Source organism: Dendropsophus ebraccatus, unplaced genomic scaffold, assembly GCF_027789765.1.
Source record: "Dendropsophus ebraccatus isolate aDenEbr1 unplaced genomic scaffold, aDenEbr1.pat pat_scaffold_1130_ctg1, whole genome shotgun sequence".
Lineage (NCBI taxonomy): Eukaryota > Metazoa > Chordata > Amphibia > Anura > Hylidae > Dendropsophus > Dendropsophus ebraccatus.
Window position 1 is genome coordinate 13,350 of NW_027208547.1, and position 25,130 is coordinate 38,479.

The 25,130-nt window shown below is 43.9% G+C and overlaps 1 pseudogene; it reads right to left on the reverse strand.

Moving 5' to 3' along the window:
- Positions 1-245: 245 nt before the first annotated feature.
- On the reverse strand, positions 246-20,744 carry LOC138774829 (BOS complex subunit NCLN-like; annotated as a pseudogene).
- Positions 20,745-25,130: the final 4,386 nt, after the last annotated feature.

Here is a 25,130-nt window from a genome sequence, read left to right on the forward strand (position 1 = left end):
AAGTCTGTTTCTCCGAGGCAGAAGGGAACATCTGGCATCCTTGGATAACCATATTAAACTACCAATCTGTTCTGATAAAAACACTTTTGAAGGCTTCATGTTCAGATCCATGCAAAGGAGTAAAAGGGTCATCTTGAAGTTCAGTCTCCAGTGCTTAAAAAAAACAAAGAGAATGCTTTTGTGGTAGCAGAACCCCCTTCTCAGGGGTATCAGGATGCCAATGGGTCAAGACTTGGAATGTATCTTCACATCTGTTTTGGTTTCAAGGCCACTTTCTTCGGACTAATTCTATAAAGCATGCCAAAGTTCTGTGAAAAGACAAAATTTATCAGATTTCAGGCATGAAAAAGCAAATGCAGGCCAAGAAGTGATATTTCTGAAAATCAGACTATAGTGTAAAGAGACTTGCCAGTAAACAACCATAAAATGTAAATATTGTAGGGGGGAAGAGCAGCAGATCAGTATTTGCGAGTAGAGTATTTTTTTTTTATGTTTTATTGTGTTTATTAAAGAAAGATTAACATTGAGGCCATAATCACACAACGTATGTTTTGTGTAAATCACGGCCATTGTTGCAATTTGCAACAACGGCCGTGATTTACACAAAACATATGTTGTATTGTGAATGAATGTAATCCGCCGGAGCGTATACACATAGTATACACTCCAGCCGTAATTCCATCAGTCTGCACGAAAAACTGACATGTCAGTTTTCTGCAGCCGCTATTCATTAAATAGCCCCTGCAGAGAACCTGTCAGTTCACACAATGGAGCGTGTGGCTCTGGCCGCATGCTCCAATGTGTGCAGTGGTGAATTCGAATGCGTGTGCACACGGGTGCGCCTGCAACCAAATTCAGCAGAAATGAAGATCGTCCGGCTGGTGCTGAAGTAGCGGTCGGGATGATCTTCAGTAACAAAAGTTCTATCGAGCAAAGGGCCCAAGAAAACAATCAAGTACACAATCACCCTTATAAGAATAAGTTACAGTTATAATGAAGATCTACATTTAGGCTGGGTTCACACTACGTATATTTCAGTCAGTATTGCAAACAAAACCAGGAGTGGATTAAAAACACAGAAAGGATCTGTTCACACAATGTTGAAATTGAGTGGATGGCCGCCATATAACAGTAAATATCGGCCAATATTTCAATATAACAGCCGTTCTAAAATAACAGCAAATATATGCCGTAAATGGCGGCCATCAATTTCAACATTGTGTGAACAGATCCTTTCTGTGCTTTAATCCACTCCTGGTTTTGGTTTGCAATACTGACTGAAATATACCGTAGTGTGAACCCAGCCTTAAAACTGTACTTTAGTGGGACAGTTTATTTTTCAGTATTTCAGGTTTCTTTCACACACACTACAGTGGAACCTCAGATTAAGAGTAAGGTATGCAAGCAATTTGAAAGCCATGCTCACATTATTAAGAAATTGTAACTCGGTATATGAGCAAAGTTTTGTAATACAAGCTCCCCCTTGTGCCCGCATCAGGATACTGCATTACTGTACTGAGTGGAAGGCCTTCACAGAAACAGCTCACCTCTCTTCACCTTCTGTTGGCAGATCTACTTGCAGGGGCACTTATGGGGCATCTGTCAAGGCAGGTGTGGGGTGTCCTGTGGAAGTCTCAGCCTGCTCAAGGATCTTATGGTGGTGCGTATGGCGGAAGCTGCCGGTTCTTCAGGTGACTACCCAACTATACAGCTAACTATACTGCAGCTGCGTAGGTCACTTAACACAGTGCATAGTCCGAGACCCCGATGCAAGCAGCAGCTGCGCAGGTCACCTGACTCCCAGCTGTGCAGAAGGCTCCGAGTTAGGTGACCTGCATAGCCGCTGCTTGCATCGGGTTTCTGGGGTGCATGGAGGAAGTAACCATACAGTAGCTGTTATCCCCTCTCTCTGCCAATTATTATAATTATTTTTAGAGTTGGTGGAACAAAAAGTGACTTGATTAGTCTGCATTTCCAAAACGAATTATGCTCGTAATCCAAGCTCAACTGTGTGCACTACGGTTTTCAAACAGTACAAAGGTGCACACAGCCAGGCAACAAATAAATACCCCAAGTACCTGAACAGCAAGGTATGCTAGACCGAGGTAAGCTGCAATGCACATTGCCAAAAGGAGGTCAAATATTGCTGGTTTCACTCTGAAAAAAATGGTTTAAAGCAAACACAAATGCATTTAGATTACTGTAAAAATGTGTTTATAAAAATTAGTTATAGTTAACTATGCAAAAAAAAAATTATTTTATTTACAGTTTCATAGACTAAATTTATACTCACCGATATGCATTCATTGTTTGCTTCAGCTGATCATAAAACACAAATTCTGGGTCTCTAAAAGGATATATAAATTAAAAATGCTTAAACTGAATTTTCTACCAATAAACAATCAATACAAAAAAAATAAAAAACAACCTGTGTATGTGGGACAGTTAAAAGGGGTAATTCAGCCTTTAATGCCTTAAAGGAGTCCGCGAAAAATAATAATTTCCCAGGAGGCAGGGAGGAACATAAACAAGCTTTACTTACCTCTCCTCATGCTTCCGCACCACCTCTCCCGGGGGGTTCCTAGATCTCCTTTACCACCAACATCATGACTCAACTGATGGATTGCCCGCTCAGCTAGTGAGGTCAGGTATAATCAGTCAGGTCAAGTATTTTCCCCTGAGTCGTGTCAACATCTGATCTCAGGGGGAAAATAGTCCCGGTGGAGGTCCAGGAGCCTCTAACATGACGCTTCTAGGTGACGGGGAGGAGTGAGTAGCACTTGTTTATTATGTTCTCCCCTGCCCCCTGAGAGATAATTTTCACCAGACTTCTCCTTTGATGCAAAATAAGGTACATGTATGTGATTTTGGTGTTAGAGTATATGAAGGGGACCCAAGTCCTGTGCCCAAGAGCTTCTGGCTGCTTTTAGCCTGCACTTTGGTGATCTCTGTGCCACCACTTAAAGTGACACTGTCACCCTCCTTTTTGTATTCTGACATCTCACACAGGTGTAAAGGGTAAATTTAGCATTTTTCCTTATTTCAGATCATACGTCATGGTGTTTGTTCAAGTAAAAAGTGTCCTTTTATCAACTGCAGATTGTATTAAGTGGGTGTGGCCTCGCGGCAATAGCGCCACTTAGCCCCGCCCACAATGTGCACCGTTGGGCAAGCCCCTTGACGCTTATTGGTTGGCCGACGTAAAGGGGGTGGGGTCTAGACCTTTCAGCCAGCCTGTTCCAATGGCCGGCGTGGGGGCGGGGTCAACTGTGTAGTTGTGGGTGGGGCTAAGTGATGCTAATGCCGCGAGGCCACGCCCACAATACAATCTGCAGTTGATAAAGGACACTTTTTACTTGAACAAACACCATGACGTATGATATGAAATAAGGTATGAAAAACGCTAAATTTACCCTTTACACCTGTGTAGAGATGTCAGAATGCAAAAAGGAGGTGACAGTGTCACTTTAAATATTTCACTGCTGTTGTCAAAGTTGGACAGAATGGCCTTACTGCACATCATAATGATGCAGTGGTTCAGATCACCTCCCTAAATCACGATCGTGGGGAGCTAATAAATTGTAATGGGAGCCCGAGGCCTTTGCTAGGCTACTGTTACTCTGTTGATGCAGGCTGTAATGAAAGAATGCAGATCTAACAGATCAATGCAGTAGATAAGTACTGTATTCCGTTGTATGAGCAATTAAACAGTTTGCTCATTCAAAAAAAAATATACATACTATTGAGACATTATATTCCTGATCCCACAAGGTCATTGGCATAAACACAAAAAAAATTCCAAAACCCCAAATTGCTTAAATTTGTATTAAAAATTGAGAAAAAAGGCAGAGGTATGCAAGGAGATATTAATTATAAAAAAATTTTTTTTTAGTTAATAAAAGCCAAAAGTTGACATCAAGCTGTATTAAAGTGAGCGGGACAACATTGCAGTACCTTGCAATGTCGCTATGAAAAGTATAGTAGCTGCAAGGAGGAGAACTCTGGTCCTTCAAACAGCTAATAGGTAGGAGTACTAGTTGGACCCCAGCCAAATCTAATATTGATGGCCTATTCTGAGACCAGGTCTTAATTTTCTTAAGACTGTGATAACCCACTGAAAGTACTGTGTATATGTTCATGCAACCTAAAAGCAGAAAGCTGAAAATGTTCCCAATTATCCAAAACATTATTAACCCCTTCCTCCCTTCTGCATGCTCCATTACTTTTATCAGCCTTGACATGATAAAGTTTGACATCTTTCAGTATCGGCTCATGTAATATTCCAGAGTGTTGAGTACACTGCTATCTTTACCACAAGCTGTGCTGCACGCAGGCCTGGCTGGTAAGCCATTGCATCACAGCTTCTAACTGCTCCTTTTGGACCTGCTGCACAGAAAACACAGAACATTCTATATAAAAAGATATTGAACCATGTTTCCAGGTTTCTAACCAATGGTTATAAATGCGTCATGGCATCCTCCCCATAAGGCTGCAGCATTGCAATTCAATACAAACATTCCCTCTCCATTAACTTAACCTTTGTTTCTCCTGCTTACCATCTGCTGCGTGAAGATTTGTAGTCAGATGGTGCCTGCCCTGTAATAAAAAAACAACAATGTCAATACAGACTTCTGGGCAAATAAAGGAGATCAAAGCATAAATAGTGGAAGTTAAAGAAGATTATGTTATAAGTGTACCTTCTCAGTAAGATTATAGATGACACGAGTAAGTGCTTCAGCAAGTAAACGAGTATTGCGGGCTAGCACCTCCGTGTCCACTTTCCAACTAGGGAACAAAGGAATAAAAAGACAATTACACATTGTTATCAGTGTATAAATCACTGAAGGGCTCCGCAAACAGAATATCAAAATAACTAATATCTAGTAATATTTTTCCACAATCCACAACATTGACTATAGAGGGTGAAATCTGTTGAAAGTCTGTGAGAACATTACATCAAAATTCACAAGTCGGACATGAAGATTTTGTGGCAGACTGTCATTTTGATGTCATTTGAAAAATCCACTAGGGAATAAGTATTTCTGGTACATTGCTATGAATATGGTATGTTCAGAAAAGAAACCTTTTTCCACCAGTTCTGCCAGCAAAATTTGAAATCCATGGTAGAAAAAAACAGCAAGATAATAAGCCAGCCCAGATGTAAAAATCATTCACATGGACTGTAATGTGAATCATTCACATGTAATGTAATTTGCTGCAAGATTTCTAGTGTGAAAAAGCTTGCGGTATATGTAATAATATTGTGTTGCAAGATGGTAAATGTATTTTTTTCCTTATTTTCTACGGTAATGCTGTTGAAAAATTACGCAACACACAAAATTGCATGTGTTATGGCACAATTATTTATGTACTATTTATTCTTGTTCCGATTTACATAGATTCTTCTACTCAACTAACCTTAGATCCAAAACACTGTTGCGGTGAGCACTGCGGTGCCCATCGAGGTGAGAGACTGTAAAGGATGGAAGCCTGCGGATGGCAAAACGTTCATGCTCCCAAGCTAACGTGTCTTCAGCCAAGTTTATTTTTTTATGAACCATGGAAAACTTTACCTCAGGGAACTGGTTGAAATAACCTGGATAAGAGAAGGCATATTGGTAAAAGGTTTCATCATCATCATCATCTTCTATTTGGTTACTACTGATATTGCTAGATAATGTTTGAACATATACACACTATGGGGGAGATTTTATCAAAGGGTGTAAAATTTATACTGGTGCAAACTGCCCACACCAACCAATCACAGCTCAGCTTTCCTTCAGCACTGCCTAAAGCTGAGCTGTGATTGTTGCTGTGGGCAGTTTGCACCAGTCTAAATTTTACACCCTTGATAAATCTCCCCCTATATATTAACCAAAGCAGAAGTAAGATCTGTCTTTTTCAATTACCATTTCTAGCTCCTTGAGGAAAGCATGTTGTAAAGTCCCTTCTTTGGGAGGGCTTAGAGACATGAAGATGCAAAGTGTTACCACTTCCTACTGTATTCCAAACACAGCACAAAAGCTACATTATCTTGAAGGAGGCTTGAATCTAACAAAAAAAAAAAAAAACCGGAGTCTAAATAAAATTCATTATGTCACCATGCTAATTCCATTGTAGTTTTCACCCACCCCCTTACAATCAAAATTGTAGCAAAAACAACTGTTTAGGGTGCGTTTTTACACGTACATGATCTGCAGCAGATTTGATGGACGCAGATATCAATGTAACTAAATAACTGAACACAGCATCACAAGGCCAAAAAGACTGAGGGGGTTTGGGGGGCCCTTTAGGATCTGGTCCAGTGACAATGGGGCTGCAGGGGCCAATTCCGTGGCCCCCTTCTCTGCTTGCGCACGTTTTGCGGGGATTGTGGTCGCGACACCGGCACAGTGATGTTTTTTGGTTAGGGACTCATGTGTTTCAGAGACCTGCACGTGGTACATGAGGCAATATGGTTTGGCCAAATTATATCCTAACTTCTGAAGTTGGTTTTAAATGCAGCTGAATAAGCTTTTCGTCGTCAGCCCTGGGTGCGATGTGCAGCCATTTCTGTCCTTTGGCTTGTGAACACAGCATCAACTCTGCACTATTAAATCTCCTGAGATCCTGTACATGTGAACGCACCCACATTTAGTATATTTAAAAAAAAAAAAAAAAAAAAAGACAGAAAAAAAATAAGGATTTACTAGTCTTGGCAGACTAACCACACCCTTTGTTTTTTGTTTTTTCAGTGTTGGCGTCTATTCTACATGCTATAATACCTGTGTGGTCCAGATGATCCTCTAACCATCCTCTCTTTGTTCCCTGATAATTAAACTTCCCTCCTCCTGATGCGAAAAACAGCAGATTGTAACTGTACATGGGAGAAATGTAAATTTAGGGGAAGGTGACATTAACAAGCAAATATACTGACAGAATATGGCAATAACAGCACATAACATTGCATAGAAAAAAAACTATTGCCAGGAATATGCATGAGAACACTGTACCTAGCACAGCTTGAAGAGGACCTCGTAGCCAACACTAACATGTTTCTGTTCCCATTATGGGTTTATAGTTTGCCTGAAAAGGTGGGGCATAAACGATTATAAAAATAAGAGGGAAAGTGTCACTGTCATTATAAAGTTCAAAATCAAACAGGGGATGTGTATAATTTTTTTTTAGTTATCAAGCTTTACAAACAAAGCTATACTTGGTTGTATCCAGGTCCAGTCTCCTGAAGGCAGCTTTTTAGTCTGGTTAAAAAAAAAAAAAAATTATAGTCATCTGCACTCACAGAGCAGACTAAAAAGCTACCTTCAGGAGACTGGACCTGGATATCAAGTAAGTATAGCTTTGTTTTCTCTGGGTGGTTAACTAAGTCTACCAGGGACATTATCTGGGCATTAACTAGGACTACAAGGGACATCACTGGGGGTTAACTAGTATACCAGTGGCATGACTGGGGGTTAACTCTGGTAATGCCAACCTACGCCACGTCACTGCCGTGCACACTATAACATTGAGTGCATCGGCCGTGTACTGTATGGCCCTCAAATAATTTAATAATGCCCAAATAGCCTCGACAAGAAAAAGGTTCCCCACCCCTGTTTTAACCCCTTAGTGACCGCCATGCTGCCTTTTCACGGCGGCCACTAATGGGCTTTATTCCGATGCGTACGCCTTTTAACGGCGGGCGCATCGGAATAAATTACCACCCCGCGGCGGCTGCAGGACGGGTGATCAGCGGTCAGTGTGACCGCTGACACCCTCCTGTAACTGCCCGTAGCGGAGGATTCTCCGCTCCGGGCAGTTTAACCCGTTAAATGCCGCTGTCAAACCATGACCGCGACATCTAACGGGTCCCGGTGGATCCCGGACGGCGCCGTGGGTCACTTACATGATCGCGATGTCCCGCGGCGCAGTCCGGTCTTTTCCGATGTCTCCATGGTGACATGGTCCTAATGAAGGTCCCCCGGGCTCACCATGGAGATGCCTGATGCTGACAGGGGTGGCCGTGGCTATTGCCAGTCAGCATGAGGTATGATACAATACACTGCAGTACATCAGGTACTGCAATGTATTGTATCAATGATCTAAGTATTTTACACTAGTGTACAGTAATGTTACACTAGTGTAAAAGTAAAAAAAAGTGAAAAAAAATGTGCACCAAACACAACGCAGGCCCCCCCCAATAATAAAGATGCATTACATTCCCCATACCAATAAATCGTGATATAAAAGTGATCAAAAACACAAATCATATACATATTTGGTATTGTTACGTCTGTAAAGACCCAATCTATAAAACTATATCAATAATTATATCGCACGACACACGCTGTAAAAAAAAAATAATTAAAAAACAGTACCAGAATAGCTGTATTTTATCAATCCACTTAGAAAATACGTCATAAAAGAGATCAAAAATAAGCCCAAAACCAGCTCTGTCGCGCAAAAGATGAGAACGCTATTGATCTTGCAATGCGGCGACAGTTTTTTGTGGGTTTTTGCTAGGAAGATAGTTTCTATTGCGCCAAAGCGGTAATAGTTAAAAAAAAACCTACACAAATGTGGTATCGCCGTAACCGTAGCGACCCAGAGAATACATGTATTATGTTATTAGTGACCGCCGATACGGATTTTTACGGCGATCACTAATGGGCTCTATTCTGCTGCCATCAGCTCTTTATTGCGATGGTGCAGAATAGTGCAGCAGCGCCGGTAATGCCCGCAGCCCCCTCCTCTCAGCTACCGGCAAGTCCCCTCACCGGTGATCACCGTTATTATCAGTATAACGGCGGCCACCCGTAACAGACATTGCCAGCGCAGCTGAACGCTTTCATCTCTTCTCACCATGAATCCACAGTGAGAGGAGATGAGAACATGTCCCCCCTGTCCCCAGAATTAACCCTAGTGACCTGGTCACTGACCCTCCCCTCCCAGGGCGGCCATCTGATCCAAGATGGCCGCCGCCATCACTGTGAACAGACTCACATATGGGGTACCGTTGTACTCAGGAGAACCTGCGTTACATATATTGGGGTGAGTTTTCTCCCCTGTTCCTCGTGAAATTGAGAAATTTACAGTGGTTTACACCCACATATGGGGTACCATTGTACTCAGGAGAACCTGCGTTACAAAATTTGGTGTGCATTTTCTCTCATGTTTATTGTGAAAATGAGATACTTAATCTTAACAAATATATTATTGGAAAATTTCTATTTTCCATTTTTTTCCGGCCTAATTGTGAATACTTTCCTCCAACCCCTGTAGGGTTAAAATGCTCATTATACCCCTAGATTAATTCTTTAAGGTGTCTAGTTTCCAAAATGGGGTCACTTATGGGGGTTTCCAGTATACAAGCCTCCTAAATCAACTTAAAAAAAGAACTCGGTCCCTAAAAAAATCTGTTTTGGAAATTTTCTTGCTGATACATTTCTAAGCCCTGCAACACCCTAAAACCGTGAAATATGTTTACGAAATTAAGCAGAATAAAGAGGACATATTCATAATGTGACTAATTTTTGTCATGTGCCTTTTTTTTTTTAAGAAGCAAAGAATTTCAAAGTTCGTAAAGTGCAAAATTTTCAAATTTTTCATTATATTTTGATATTTTTCACAAAAAACACACAAGACAGTGACCAAATTTTGCCACTAACATAAAGTACCATATGTTACGAAAAAACAAATCTCAGAATCGCTAGCATACGTTAAAGCATCACTGAGCTATAAGCGCATAAAGTGAGACAGGTCAGATTTTGAAAAATGAGCCTGGTCATTAAGGCCCAAATAGGCTTGGTCCCTAAGGGGTTAAAGCATGATAACAAAAAAATAAATAAATAAAAGGAAATGAAAGCTATAACAACATTGACATTTTAAGCTGACTTACAGCAAGATTGTCTTTGTTGCCCATAGCAATAAAATCTTACTATAAGAAAGCTTGATAAATTTCCATGTTAGTTTTTATAATAGGTAAATATCAGGTAATTGCAGGGATGGGACACACATCACTCACCAGTCCCTACAGGTTTATTCTGTACCTATGCTGTTATTCTCTACCTATGCTGTGGGAGGGGGAGGAGGGAGATTAGTCGCCAGCAGAGAGCAGAGAACAAAGGATTACACACTGGGAGCTGTGTGAAAGTCGGTATTCAGAGCTCAGAGAGGTCAGTGCTGACTTCAGAGGAGATAGCCCAGTGATGTAGCTGTAAATTAACTCTTTGTTGTCCTGTATTGGTGCCTCATCTCCCACCCCTCCCCTCTCCATAGAAAACCATGAAGACAGGGTGGAGAGCTTCAAACTGCTTTTTCATGATAAAAATGCATTTTTACGGCTAATAAAACCCAATTACAACGTTTCTTAAAATCGCCTGTACTATTGATTTCTGCAATAAAAGTTCAAAGGACAGTAACACTTTAAAGGGGTATTCTCATCTCAATAAACTGTCTGTACTTAGTGCATTGTAAGTTATGCACTTTTGCAAGTCTTTATAACCTTTATATTCCAGGTCTCAAGATATATTTATTTTTCTCTACCCTTTGTCTATGGATTGTTGCCTAGGTTCCCGACCACCCTTCTGCTTTAAAAGCAGTGGAAGGACAGTGACATTAGTCCCAATGTTTAACAATGTTCTGAGATGATCCCCTGTGCTGCCATAACCTCACCTGTGCAGGGCTGTAAAAGGGGATGCAAGCTGTTATCCCAGACTGTAAAAAGCACGCACAGGCACTGGCTGCTGGGCCGTAAAATGAATCAGTATAAAGCTAGTCCACCAACAAAAACAAAAAGTGTAAGCGGGCCAGGCGAAGCAGCGCAGGAAAAACCTGCAGTTGAGAATAACCATTTAAGCCATTTTCTAGCTTAACCCCTTAGCGTCCCATGACATACCTGGTGCGTCATGGTGCCCGCGGGGAGTGTTCAGAGCGGGTCCCGCCAGGACCCCCGCTCTGAACGGCACTGCTTCCGGCTGCAATCTGCAGCCGGGCAATGCCTCTATTGGCCGGCGTGGGTCCCGTTGCCGCGCCAGCTAATTAAGCATTTCAATGCAGCTGTCAAACCTGACAGCTGCACTGAAATGCTTTACACTTCATATCCCTGGTGTCTAGTGGGGCGGATTCCGCTCGGCAATAGATTGCTGTGGCCAGCAGCAGGCCAAAGCAATCTGTGACCGATGTATTCGATCTTTGCTGTGTATATACACAGCATTGATCTCTATGAAAGATCAGTGCTGTGTATATACAAGTCCCCCAGGGGGACTTCTAGTTTATGTTGAAAAAAAAAAAAAAAAAAAAAAAAAAAAAGGAAAGAAGTGTTATTAATAAAAAATCCCCTCCCCTAATAAAAGTCCAAATCACCCCCCTTTTCCCATTTTATAAATATAAATTAATAAATAAATAAGTAAATAAACATATTTGGTATCGCCACGCACGTAATCGCCCATACCATTAATCACATTACTGATCTCGCACGGTAAACGGCGTCAGCACAAAAAAAACAAAGTGCAAAATTGCGCATTTTTGGTCGCATCAAATCCCGAAAAAATTTAATAAAAAGTGATCAAAAAGTCGTACATGCGCAATTAAGGTACCGATAGAAAGTAAACATCATGGTGCAAAAATGACACCTCACACAGCCCATAGACCAAAGGATAAAAGCGCTATAAGCCTGGGAATGGAGCGATTTTAAGGAACATATATTTGTTAACAATGGTTTGAATTTTTTACAGGCCATCAGATACAATAAAAGTTATACATGTTACATATCGTTGTAATCGTAACAACTTGAGGTACATGCATAACAAGTCAGTTTACCATAGGGCGAACAGCGTAAATGCAAAACTCCCCGAAATCAAAACAAATTAGTTTTTTTTTTTTTCAATTTGACAGCGTAAATGATTTTTTTTCCGGTTTCGCAGCATATTTTATGGAAAGATAATGCCTGTCATTGCAAAGTACAATTGGTTTCTCAAAAAATAAGTGCTCATATAAGTCTCTAGGTGAAAAAATGCAAGCGCCTATTGACTTTAAGGGTGCCTTCACACCTACCGACTTGCAGCGCTAATAACGCTGCGAGTCGGCTAGGTCTTGGCAGATCACTGTCAGTACGTACACACAGCGGTCGAATGACCGTTGCGTGTATGTAAATCTGCCGGCCGCTTAACCCCTTCTGATGCCGCCCGCCTCCCGCTAAGCTCTGTATACATACCTCCTCGCTCCCACGGGGTCCCGGTGTCCTGCTCTCGCGCCTGGCCAATCAGTGTGTTGCCCTGCCGCAGCCACTGATTGGCCATGTGGGAGAGCAGGACGCCGGGACCCCGTGGAGCAAGGCGGTATGTATACAGAGCGGAGTGGGAGGCGGGCGGCATCAGAAGGGCTTAAGCGGCCGGCAGATTTACATACACGTCGGACCGCTTGTGTTTATGTACTGACAAGTGATCTGCCAGGACCTAGCGACTCGGTAGGTGTGAAGGCACCCTTAAACATAAAATGGAAAAAGCAAAAGCGCAAAAACGAAAATTGGCTTTGACCTTAAGGGGTTAAACACACACACACACACAACACACACCACCAAGCTGTAAGGCTGGTAAAACAGGGTAAAAGTTTCTGGGTGTGGGCCCCTCACCTGGCATGTGTTCGTTTGTAGGTGTACAGCCGAGAGAAAAGGCGTGCCAGCTCCAGAAGGATTGCAACACCACTACCATTAGAATCAGCACCATAAGACAGCCACTAGAAAAAAATAAGATATCTATAAAACTGACTTTAGAAGTTGACATGATGATATGATTAACAACTCATATAATTATAATATAAATATAAAGTGTTTAGATTTAATGTGTCACTTACTGGAGCAACTCCAAAAGCATCATAGTGCGCAACAATAGCAATGGTTGGAAGGTCTTCTGAACCAAGACCTGCCAAACGTCCCTGAATAAACAAAAATAATATATTAGGAAAATTGATGTTACCTACAAAAAAAAGGGGTAACTCTGAAAGGGGTGATGTTCGTGCCACTCTTCTTCGGTTGCCTGGAAAACCTGGATCCAGACCTGGGAAACTGGAGAAGTGTCCCAGGACTGAATTCAGTTTTTTCAGGCACCTGGAGCAGAGCGACACAGAGTTCAAAGGAAGCAGGCTGAAAAGCTGATGGCTGAACCTAGCAAGGCGATTCAGTAGTACTGTAAATCTGCTCAAAATTACCACATTCCTGATCTTGCAGAGTAAACAGTGGGTATTGGTATCTGTGTTGTTGTTTTTTATACTTCATGACATCATTAGGCTCCATCAAACCAAAATTATAGACATAACCTCTGGACAGAAATCTAATGAAAAATAATGCTGCTCCTTAATGTACACTCAAGGTAGCTTTTCCTGAAAAGTTTCCCTAAATAACATCTATGCTTTAAATATTTGCACACATCTTAGCTCTGGTCGGGAGCAGCTGCATCTTTTTCTATGTTTGCTTACCCATCAAGTGGCATTGATTTAGCTCGTATTACTACAATGAGGTATTGTTGTGTTTCCACAGCAAAAACTCCAGAAAATTGCAGCACAGTTTGTAAACACAAATTTTACAGAATAAGGCTGGGTTCACACTGCATTTTTGCAGTCCGTTTAATAGATGCAATTGTGTGCAATCCGTTTGGATCCGAATTTCCATTGACTCCCATATAAAAAAACTGATCAAAACGGATGTGTTTTTTTTTCTTGGTGGTTAAGCATGTTTTGTGTATGTTAAAAGTAACCAGTAAAAAAACGGATGCATTAAACAGACGTCAAAAATGCAGTGTGAACCCAGTATCCACATCTTAACTAATTTAGTTAAACTCCTTCTCCTGATATGCTTCAGCAAAAGAGAGATTGTACGTATCTTATACGATAATATATAAGAATATGTATACTATAGCAATCTCTAAACACACACTCACCTCCACACTGGTTACCAGCCAATCACTGATAGCCTTACTCTGAGCTCCACTGGTCACCATCTGGAAGCCATTTGCAGTAGCAGTGTGAAGAAGCACTACATGGGCACAAATGGTTAGTCGGTGAATAACATATTGTACAGCAAGTATGCATAGTAAACAAACACCCTTAGGCTTCGTTCCCACTGAGCAAAACTAGCGGAATTCCGCGGCGGACAATGCAGTTAGCCTCCCTCTCATAATGGGAGTCTATGGGAGGCACGCGCTCCTGCTTTGTCCGCACTGAAGAATGAACATGTTCATTCTTCAGTGCGGACAAAGCAGGAGTGCGTGCCTCCCATAGACTCCCATTATGAGAGGGAGGCTAACGGCATTCCGCGGCGGACAATTCCGCCGCGGAATTCCGCTAGTTTTGCTTAGTGGAAACAAAGCCTTAGCTGTGAGATCTGTTCAGAAAAGCTAGCTTTAAAAAAATAAATAAATAACTCACCTTCAGCAGCAGAAGAGGTGCCCTGGTTAGCAGAGGCTGAAAGAGTCTGTTCATATATAGACAGAAGTTCTGAATCCTCCACAGCAAAGTAAACAGGAACCTGAGTCTCCATTGAAAGCATTTCAGGCTCTATGTCCATAAACTGCTATAAATAAAAAACAGAAGCCAAATTAGTGTTAGATGCTATATTGCGGTTTCCTATGACTGCTGTTCATCATTTTACCTACTACTAAGACTACTAAGAATCTAATTCCATAAGACTGCCAAAACTTAACATGCTACAGGGACCTGTGAAAAGTTTAGATCAGTTGGGGGGGGGTCACTCCTGAGACCCCCACCGATCAGGAGAAAGCACGGTAGCACATTTAACTCCCTGGCCCACGGTTCTCTTAACCCTTAGAAGACCCTGGGCATATCCGTATGTCCTTATTTCTTATATAGCTATGAAGTAAGCTCAGGAGCTCACTTCATAGCGGGCCGGGCCAATTTGTTATCCGCAGCCGGGCCCTCACCCTTACTGGCACGCTGCAGCGATCACACTGCAGCCTGTCATTAACCAGCTCCTGTCACTTACCGATCAAGGCCCCCACAGTGTGACTGCGGGGGTCCCGAACGCTTCCGCAGACTGCTGGAGGAGATCTGCTTACCTCCAAGAGGTCCAATTGGCATTCTGCTTATAGAATCTGTCACAGGCAGGCTCTATGTGCAGAACGCCGACAATACTGATAAATTTATCCTACCCTATGAGTAAACTAGTAACCATTTCCGGACCAGTCCAGATAAAGCCTTAAGGACTAAAGGCTATTTTTAAAATCTGACCTGTCTGACTTTATGTGGCTATAACTCTGTGATGCTATAGTGTATCAATGCGATTTTGAAACAGTTTTTCCGTGATATATTGTACTTTAAGCTAGTGATAAATTTTTACATATATCCGTAAAATTTTCTTGGGAAAAATACCCACATTTCATTAAAAAAAAGACAACATTTGCATTTTTTCTAGCTTGGAATTTTGGGCAGTCACCGTGCGGAATTGGAACAAGGATGTAATGATACATCCATAAGCGGTAATGCACCACAAAAATGGAGGTACAGTTCCATCCTTGGTCAGGAATGAATTAAGTCTCATGCACAAAGACATGGGACAAGGAGAACAACTGTTGTGCTCCATAGTAACAATGCTCAACACCAGACAAAGGCTATGCACTGCTGTACTTGCTTTGTGTTCATAGGAGTAGATTTATCAAAGGGTGTAAAATATAGACTGGTTTAAACTGGCCACAGCAACCAATCACAGTTCAGTTTTCATTTTACCAGAGCTGAAAGCTGAGCTGTGATTGGTTGCTGTGGGCAGTTTACACCAGTCTATATTTTAAATCCTTTGATAAATCTCCCCCTTTAAAGTCTTATCGTAACACTACCACAACACCAAATCAGTCAGTCTTGTCTTAGATGGTAAAGAAAATGTCTTTTACATGTGAATAATACTAGACACAAGGGAACAAAATGCAAAATGAACTATAGCTCTGAGTAAAGAAATGTCTGTTCTGTGTAAAGTCCAGATATACTGTACTGTGTCAACCCAGTCACAAAATAATCATATAACTTACTTGAAGCACGTTTATTATATTACACAGGAGAATACAGTGCATATAATGGGTCTTAACAATTGGAATGTATTGTCTAAAGCTAGACGCGTGTCTACTCCAAATCATATTTTATGCTATATAGAACAAACTCTATTGAGGTCAACTAAAACTATAAAATCAAAAATAAGATTTCCAACCTGTACAATATCTTGTGGAAGAGCTGTCATGTCACGTGGCAGGATTATCACTACAGCCCCTGCTGACTGGCGCAGCGCTTTTTGATACTGCTGAAAAGAGAAATCTGCTAAGCGCATGAGAACACATCTCCGGCTCAGTACATCTGCTTCCACTGTACGAGCCTCTGTGTTAAGAACCGAATTGCGGGTACCTGCACAAAACAAATGTTACAAGACTGTTAGGGAAAAGCATAGTTTTTGTTTATATACCTAAACATCACAGGAAATAAACAGTAAATGGAAAAGATAAATTTTGCCCTTTTAAAGCCAGGGAAAAGGTGACTGTGGAGTGGGTACTATATTGTGTCAGCCATATCAGGGCAAAACCACGCCAACATTGTAGCCATTGGCAACAACATGCAGGAGTTTTCACTGCTGCTACATTCTTGGAGTGGATTTTCATTTGGCTGCAAGAATGTAGCCAATGCCTTCTTAAGGCGTTGGCTGTAGGGCTTTAAAAAGCTAATACTTTACCTGTCTGCGTTCCCGCCAGCTTCTCCAGCTCCTGGGTCACTGACTGCATACTCAGCCAATTAGTGCGCTGTCCGCTGCAGCCAGTGATTGGCTGAGCGGGAATTAGCCTGGCAGCTAATTAGATAAGAAGGCAGTGGCTATATTTTTGCAACGGAATGAAAATCCGCTACAAGAATGCAGACCCATAGGCCATGACAGTATTGAGTATCTCAGCGGATTTTGTGGCAAAACTCACAGCGTGATATCCGATTCGATATGTGTAAATCTACCCTTAGGGTACAAACACACACACACCGTATACGCAGCGTATTTACTGCTGCGATACGCAGCAGATTAGATCTAAATAACTGAACACAGCATCAAATTTGCTGCAAATCTGCTGCGTATATGGTGTGTTTGTACCCTCAAAAGGTTTGCTCACACAAAAAAAAAAATATTCTTTCAAATCAACTGGTGCCAGAGATTTGTAATTTACTTCTATTAAAAAAAAATCTCAAGTCTTCCATTACTTATCAGCTACTGTATGTCCTGCAGGAAGTGGTGTTTTTTTTTGTACAGTCTGACACAGTGCTCTCTGCTGCCACCTCTGTCCTTTTCAGGAACAGCACAGAGCAGTGGCAAATGCCCATAGAAACCTCTTCTGCTCTCCAGACTGGAAAGAACACCACTTCCCGCAGAACATGCAGCAGCTGATAAGTACTGGAATTTGAAGAGGAATCCACCCTTCTTAATTTCTGCTTGAAATGCTGCCAGTAAAATATGAACAGAGCAATGTCCCATTGTATTCAATGGGATTTCTGCTCAGTTGTTCACAAAGCAGAATTTTCTGCCACGGACCAGCTTACCACCCAAAGGGAGCGTTCACACTGAGGAATCCACACAGAGAAGTTCTAGCGGATTCCGCCACTCTCATCTCTGCCCCTCCCATAGACTCCATTCTATGGTCTGGTGTATTCCATTGTCCGCCAAAAGAATGGATATGTCAATTCTTAGGGCCCTATTCCACCGGACGATTATCGTTCAGATTATCGTTAAATCGTTCGAATCTAAACGATAATCGTTCGGTTGAAATGCAGTTAACGATTAACGACCGAACGAGAAATCGTTGATCGCTTTATAAGACCTGGACCTATTTTTATCGTTGCTCGTTCGCATTGAATAAGACCATGTTCGGTCGTTCGCAATAGATACAAACGCAATAGCGAATAAATAGTGAAGAAAAACGATCGCAATTACGATCATAAGTAATGATTATCGTTCCATGGAAATGAGTGAACGTTTTCAGGTCTTTCGCAATAGCGGTCGTTTGAGATCGTTAATCGTTAACGATTATGCAAACGATAATCGTCCGGTGGAATAGGGCCCTTAGAGTGGGTTCATACTGAGGAATTCTCGTGGATAATAACCGCGGAGTTCCGTCGGCTGTCCGCGCGCCTTTCCGCCGGCTCCATAGACACCATTTTATGGGCCGGCGTATTCTGCTATCCGCCGAAAGAAGTGACAGTAAAACCGGTGGAATTCCATGGCGGAGCTGTTTGCTGCAGAATTCTGTCAATTTTACTCTGTTTAAACTGGCCTTTACTAGGGAACTATCAGCAAGTTAAACGAATGTAACCAGCTGATAGCACCCTATTGGGCATGGGATGTGGAAGAGACAGGTATGCGTCTTACCTTCCAGTCCGGAGCACTGCCCTGCAGCCATCCTTCTAATAATATTCAATAGAGTGGACAGGATAGTGCTCCAGAGCGAGGATTACACTGCTGATAGTTCCCCTTTAAGATTTTTAATAGAAGTAAATTACAAGTCTCTGGCACTAGTTGATTTGAAAGAAAAAATGTTTTGGTGAACTACCCCTTTAAAATAAAATAGCGTCAGGCTAGATAGACCAAGTGGTCTTTTCTCTTGATAACCTTGCTGAGTTAGGGTGGTATTACACGGGCCGAGCAGGGCCCGATAATACCTGTAAACGAGCGCCGATCTGCTAGTTTGTCGCTCGTTTACTGGGCCTATTACACGGCCCGATAATCGTTTGACAAGAGCTGCAAGGACATTGTTACCGACGTCCTTGCAGCCCTTGCTAAACTGGCATACATTACCTATCCACGTTCCAGGGCTGCTCCTGCCGTCCGCTTCTCCCGGGGTCCCCGCGCGCACTCTAGTTTCACACTGGCCTGTCAGCTGATAGGGCACTCAGCCAATCACAGGCCAGTGTGAAGCTAGAGCGCACGCGGGACCCCGGGAGCAGCGGACGGCAGGAGCAGCCCTGGAACGTGGATGGGTAATGTATATCGTTAGTCGCCGGCCACGCACCGCCATTACACGTAGCGGTGCGCGGTCGATTTCCGACAAAAATAGGGTCTAACCTATATCAACGATATATGCATTTATTACACGGAGCGATAATCGGCTGAATCGGGCCAATTCGGCCGATTATCGTTCCGTGTAAGGGCTCGTTTACACAAAGCAAAAGCAGCTGAATTTCTGCGCTGAATCAGCGCTGAAATTTCAGCCGTTAAAATAGGTGCAGAGCTAATTTCCATTGTGTTGAATGGAAATTCTGCTCTGCAGTTCACACGGCGGAATTTCCGCACTGAACTAATCCGCTCTCCGCCAGAAGAATGAACATGTTCATTCTTCCACTAGCGGAAGCCTATACAAATCAATGGGGCTCTGATTTTCTGTTTCAGCGCGGAATACAAAACGTAATACAAGCGGAAATTAAGCGCTGAATCAGCGCGGAAATGGGGAAAGAGGGGGGCGGAGGAGGATTCTAGTATATATTCTGGTATAGTCTAGTTTACTCGCCAAATACTCGCTGAATTTCAGCGCTGAATGCATGCGGATTCAGCGCGGATTCCTCGAGTATTCCGCGCTGAATTTGTCAAGAGCTGATTACGAGCTGAACACTTTCCTAGTGGAATACGCAGGGATTCTGCTTACATTCTGCTCGGAATTCAGCGTCAGTTGATTTCAGGCGGAAATATTTCCTCACGTAATCTGCCCCTTTTGCTCTGTGTGAACGTAGCCTAATAGTACCCTTAGAGTAATGACCAGTCAGTAAATCTATGTCTCTGTTACAGACCTGGGGGGTAAATGTGACTCCTTGGGGGGGGGGGAGGGGAGTGAAGCACCAAGCTGGTGTAGAAAGTCTTATGATGCCTTGCTCTGTACTTGGGGAGTAAGAATTCTGATTCTTATCATTTCTAGTGATATTTCAAGACTCCTGAAGAGCACTGACCTAACAGGACTGGACCTCCAATAGGTGGCACCAGAGAGCTCACGCTCTTCCTTCTGGAGGAGAGCTACATTAAACTGACTACAGTGGTCTAAAAGACAGCGGAATCCCCATCTTATTCATAGAGATCCCTACACAGCCGACTGGGAGCTGTCTGTGTATAGAGAGAATAGACAGAAGCTGCCAGCTCCTTATACTACCACCCCTCCTGATGGGTGATACCCCAGCACCCAGATTAATGTGGCCCCTCCTCGCTGGTAACGCCCCTTCCCTATGGGTGACACCCCTGTCCATCAGCCCCTGTCTCCTCGCTGCCGGATAAGTAGGTTATCACCTGCTGCTTCCCCTACATGACTGGTACTATGGCTTATGCAGGACTCCTGTCTGAATTCACACTGTGCAGTGTACACCACACAAGCATGCTCCTTAGAAGAGAGCACATGACAGGGCGGCGCCCACCACTGACCGTAGCTCTGGCCCTGGAGGTCGTACTGCTGCATGCGGTACACGGTGAACTCATGGGCGGCCTCGGCCTGCAGGGGAGACACGAGGAGCAGCACGGCCGGGATGAAGACGATGAACGTGAGAGGAAAAGACGCCTTCAGCATGTTATCGAACACCTCGCCGGCTTCTTCCAGCATCCTGCCGCTCCGTGCAGCGCTCTAATCGGCGGTAATGGGGGAGACGGACCGGGAACTACCGCTACGGCAGAGCCACTAATGCCTACAGCTTCCTCAGCAGCTGGGGACCAGCAGGCACTATGCGGACGCCTATCAGTGGGGCCTACCGGTGCGACACGGACAGCCAATCACGTAGCGACAGGCGGTCCACGGACACCCCAATCAGGGCCCTTGCACACAGGTCATGAGGGAGGACAGTAGAGGGCGTGCGGGCGGAGTCAGGCCAGAGGCTGGACGCGTCGTCTCCCCGCCGTGTAGTGAGGGGGTTGTGTCTAAAGTTCATGAGCCGTAAGGACCTGGTCCTTATGAAGCATGGAAAATAGCCCCCTCAGTGTGAGCTGGCTATTTCCCATGAGTGGTAAGGACCTTTTTGCCCCCTAGTGGTCATGTCCTGAACAGTCATACAACTTAGCCTGCTCACACTGATGTGGCTAAAGTCCATGAGCCATAAGGACCAGGTCCTCAGCAGTCATGGAGAATAGCCGGCTCACTCTGGTCCTCAGCAGTCATGGAGAATAGCCGGCTCACTCTGGTCCTCAGCAGTCATGGAGAATAGCCGGCTCACTCTGGTCCTCAGCAGTCATGGAGAATAGCCGGCTCACTCTGGTCCTCAGCAGTCATGGAGAATAGCCGGCTCACTGTGGTCCTCAGCAGTCATGGAGAATAGCCGGCTCACTGTGGTCCTCAGCAGTCATGGAGAATAGCCGGCTCACTGTGGTCCTCAGCAGTCATGGAGAATAGCCGGCTCACTATGGTCCTCAACAGTCATGGAGAATAGCCGGCTCACTCTGGTCCTCAGCAGTCATGGAGAATAGCCGGCTCACTCTGGTCCTCAGCAGTCATGGAGAATAGCCGGCTCACTGTGGTCCTCAGCAGTCATGGAGAATAGCCGGCTCACTATGGTCCTCAGCAGTCATGGAGAATAGCCGGCTCACTGTGGTCCTCAGCAGTCATGGAGAATAGCCGGCTCACTGTGGTCCTCAGCAGTCATGGAGAATAGCCGGCTCACTGTGGTCCTCAGCAGTCATGGAGAATAGCCGGCTCACTGTGGTCCTCAGCAGTCATGGAGAATAGCCGGCTCACTGTGGTCCTCAGCAGTCATGGAGAATAGCCGGCTCACTATGGTCCTCAGCAGTCATGGAGAATAGCCGCTCACTATGGTCCTCAGCAGTCATGGAGAATAGCCGGCTCACTGTGGTCCTCAGCAGTCATGGAGAATAGCCGGCTCACTATGGTCCTCAGCAGTCATGGAGAATAGCCGGCTCACTGTGGTCCTCAGCAGTCATGGAGAATAGCCGGCTCACTATGGTCCTCAACAGTCATGGAGAATAGCCGGCTCACTATGGTCCTCAGCAGTCATGGAGAATAGCCGGCTCACTGTGGTCCTCAGATAATTACCGCACCACATCGCACATGACTAGCGTAATATCGTGCAATAAATATACTCCTATCTATACTGATTGTGCATCAAGGGTTTCACTGCTCAGGTCCTTATCACTCATAGGATTTAGCTTCCTCATATACAGTTGGCTATTCTCCATGCCTGATAAGGACCTTTTCCATCTCCTATACACTGAGAGGGTTCATATTGCTCAGGTCCTTATCACTCATGGGATTTAGCTTCCTCACATACAGTTGGCTATTCTCCATGCCTGATAAGGACCTTTTCCATCTCTTATGGACTGAGAGGGTTCATACTGCTCAGGTCCTTATCACTCATAGGATTTAGCCCCATCACGTACAGTTGGCTATTCTCCATGCCTGATAAGGACCTTTTCCATCTCCTATATGCTGAGAGGGTTCATACTGCTCAGGTCCTTATCACTCATGGGATTTAGCTTCCTCACATAGAATTGGCTATTCTCCATGCCTGATAAGGACCTTTTCCATCTCTTATGGACTGAGAGGGTTCATACTGCTCAGGTCCTTATCACTCATGGGATTTTGTGTCCTCACATACAGTTGGCTATTCTCCATGCCTGATAAGGACCTTTTCCATCTCCTATACATGTAATGGTTTCATACAGCTCAGGTCCTTATCACTCATGGGATTTAGCTTCCTCACATACAGTTGGCTATTCTCCATGCCTGATAAGGACCTTTTTCATCTCCTATACATTGTAAGGGTTTCATACAGCTCAGGTCCTTATCACTCATGGGATTTAGCTTCCCCACACAGAATTGACTATTCTCCATGCTTGATAAGGACCTTTTCCATCTCCTATACACTGAGAGGGTTTTGTACTGCTCAGGTCCTTATCACTCATGGGATTTAGCCACCTCACATAGAATTGGCTATTCTCCATGCCTGATAAGGACCTTTTCCATCTCCTATTCATGTAAGGGTTTCGTACTGCTCAGGTCCTTATCACTCATGGGATTTAGCCACCTCACATAGAATTGGCTATTCTCCATGCCTGATAAGGACCTTTTCCATCTCCTATTCATGTAAGGGTTTCGTACTGCTCAGGTCCTTATCGCTCATGGGATTTAGCTGCCTCACATAGAATTGGCTATTCTCCATGCCTGATAAGGACCTTTTCCATCTCCTATACACTGAGAGGGTTCATACTGCTCAGGTCCTTATCACTCATGGGATTTAGCCCCCTCACATAGAATTGGCTATTCTCCATGCCTGATAAGGACCTTTTCCATCTCTTATGGACTGAGAGGGTTCATACTGCTCAGGTCCTTATCACTCATGGGCTTTAGTGTCCTCACATACAGTTGGCTATTCTCCATGCCTGATAAGGACCTTTTCCATCTCCTATACATGTAAGGGTTTCGTACTGCTCAGGTCCTTATCACTCATGGGATTTAGCTTCCTCACATACAGTTTGGCTATTCTCCATGCCTGATAAGGACCTTTTCCATCTCCTATACATGTAAGGGTTTCGTACTGCTCAGATCCTTATCGCTCATGGGATTTAGCTGCCTTCACATACAGTTGGCTATTCTCCATGCCTGATAAGGACCTTTTCCATTTCCTATACAATTTAAGGGTTTTCGTACTGCTCAGGTCCTTATCACTCATGGGATTTAGCTTCCTCACATACAATTGGATATTCTCCATGCCTGATAAGGACCTTTTCCATCTCGTATGGACTGAGAGGGGTTTATACTGCTCAGGTCCTTATCACTCTTGGGATTTAGCTAGAAAGTGGATCAATATACCTGGCACATCTGCCCTCTTGAAAATAGCTTATTCACGGTGAGTAGATATACCAGGTACATAGATCCACTTGGAAAATAACTTAGTGTGAGGATGCTAAATCCAAGTGAATCTATTTACTCAGTACATCTGTTCTTTTATAACAAGGATCTATGTACCTGGTACACCTGCTCACACTGAATGAGCCATTTCCAAGTGAGCCAGAAGTACCAGGTACATAGATCCACTTGGAAATAGCTTATTCACTCTAAGGCCATGTCACATGGCGTAAGAGGACCGGCCATTTTGGTACCCCGGGCGGGTCACGGAGCGGACGGTCACTCAACAGATCATCCCGGCCGGTACTGCAGTAACGGTCTAGACGATCTTTTGGCGCCGCAGATTCTGATGCGGGGCCCACAGCACAAAATCCACTGTGATTACGGTACGTGCAAAACTGGCCTAAGTAAGCTATTGTGGGCTAATGGACCTCAAAATGGGTAGATATACCTAGTCCATTAGCCCTAATAATATTAAATCCAAGTGGGCTAATGGACCTTGCAGTGTGTGTGTAATGACTGGGCCTGTACCACACTGTATAGCGGGTTTAATGACTGGGGCCTGTACAGGACCCTATAGCGGTGTGTAATGACTGGGCCTGTACCACACTGTATAGCGGGTGTAATGACTGGGCCTGTACAGGACGCTATAGCGGGTGTAATGACTGGGCCTGTACAGCATCATATAGCAGGTGTAATGACTAGGCCTGTACAGCATCCTATAGCGGGTGTAATGACTAGGCCTGTACAGGACCCTATAGTGGGTATAATGACTGGGCCTGTACAGCACCTTATAGTGGGTGTAATGACTGGGCCTGTACAGCATCCTATAGCAGGTGTAATGACTAGGCCTGTACAGCATCCTATAGCAGGTGTAATGACTAGGCCTGTACAGCATCCTATAGCAGGTGTAATGACTAGGCCTGTACAGCATCCTATAGCAGGTGTAATGACTAGGCCTGTACAGCATCCTATAGCAGGTGTAATGACTAGGCCTGTACAGCATCCTATAGCAGGTGTAATGACTAGGCCTGTACATCATCCTATAGCAGGTGTAATGACTAGGCCTGTACAGGACCCTATAGTGGGTGTAATGACTGGGCCTGTACAGCATCCTATAGCAGGTGTAATGACTAGGCCTGTACAGCATCCTATAGCAGGTGTAATGACTAGGCCTGTACAGCATCCTATAGCAGGTGTAATGACTAGGCCTGTACAGCATCCTATAGCGGGTGTAATGACTGGGCCTGTACAGCACCCTATAGCGGGTGTAATGACTAGGCCTGTACAGCATCCTATAGCAGGTGT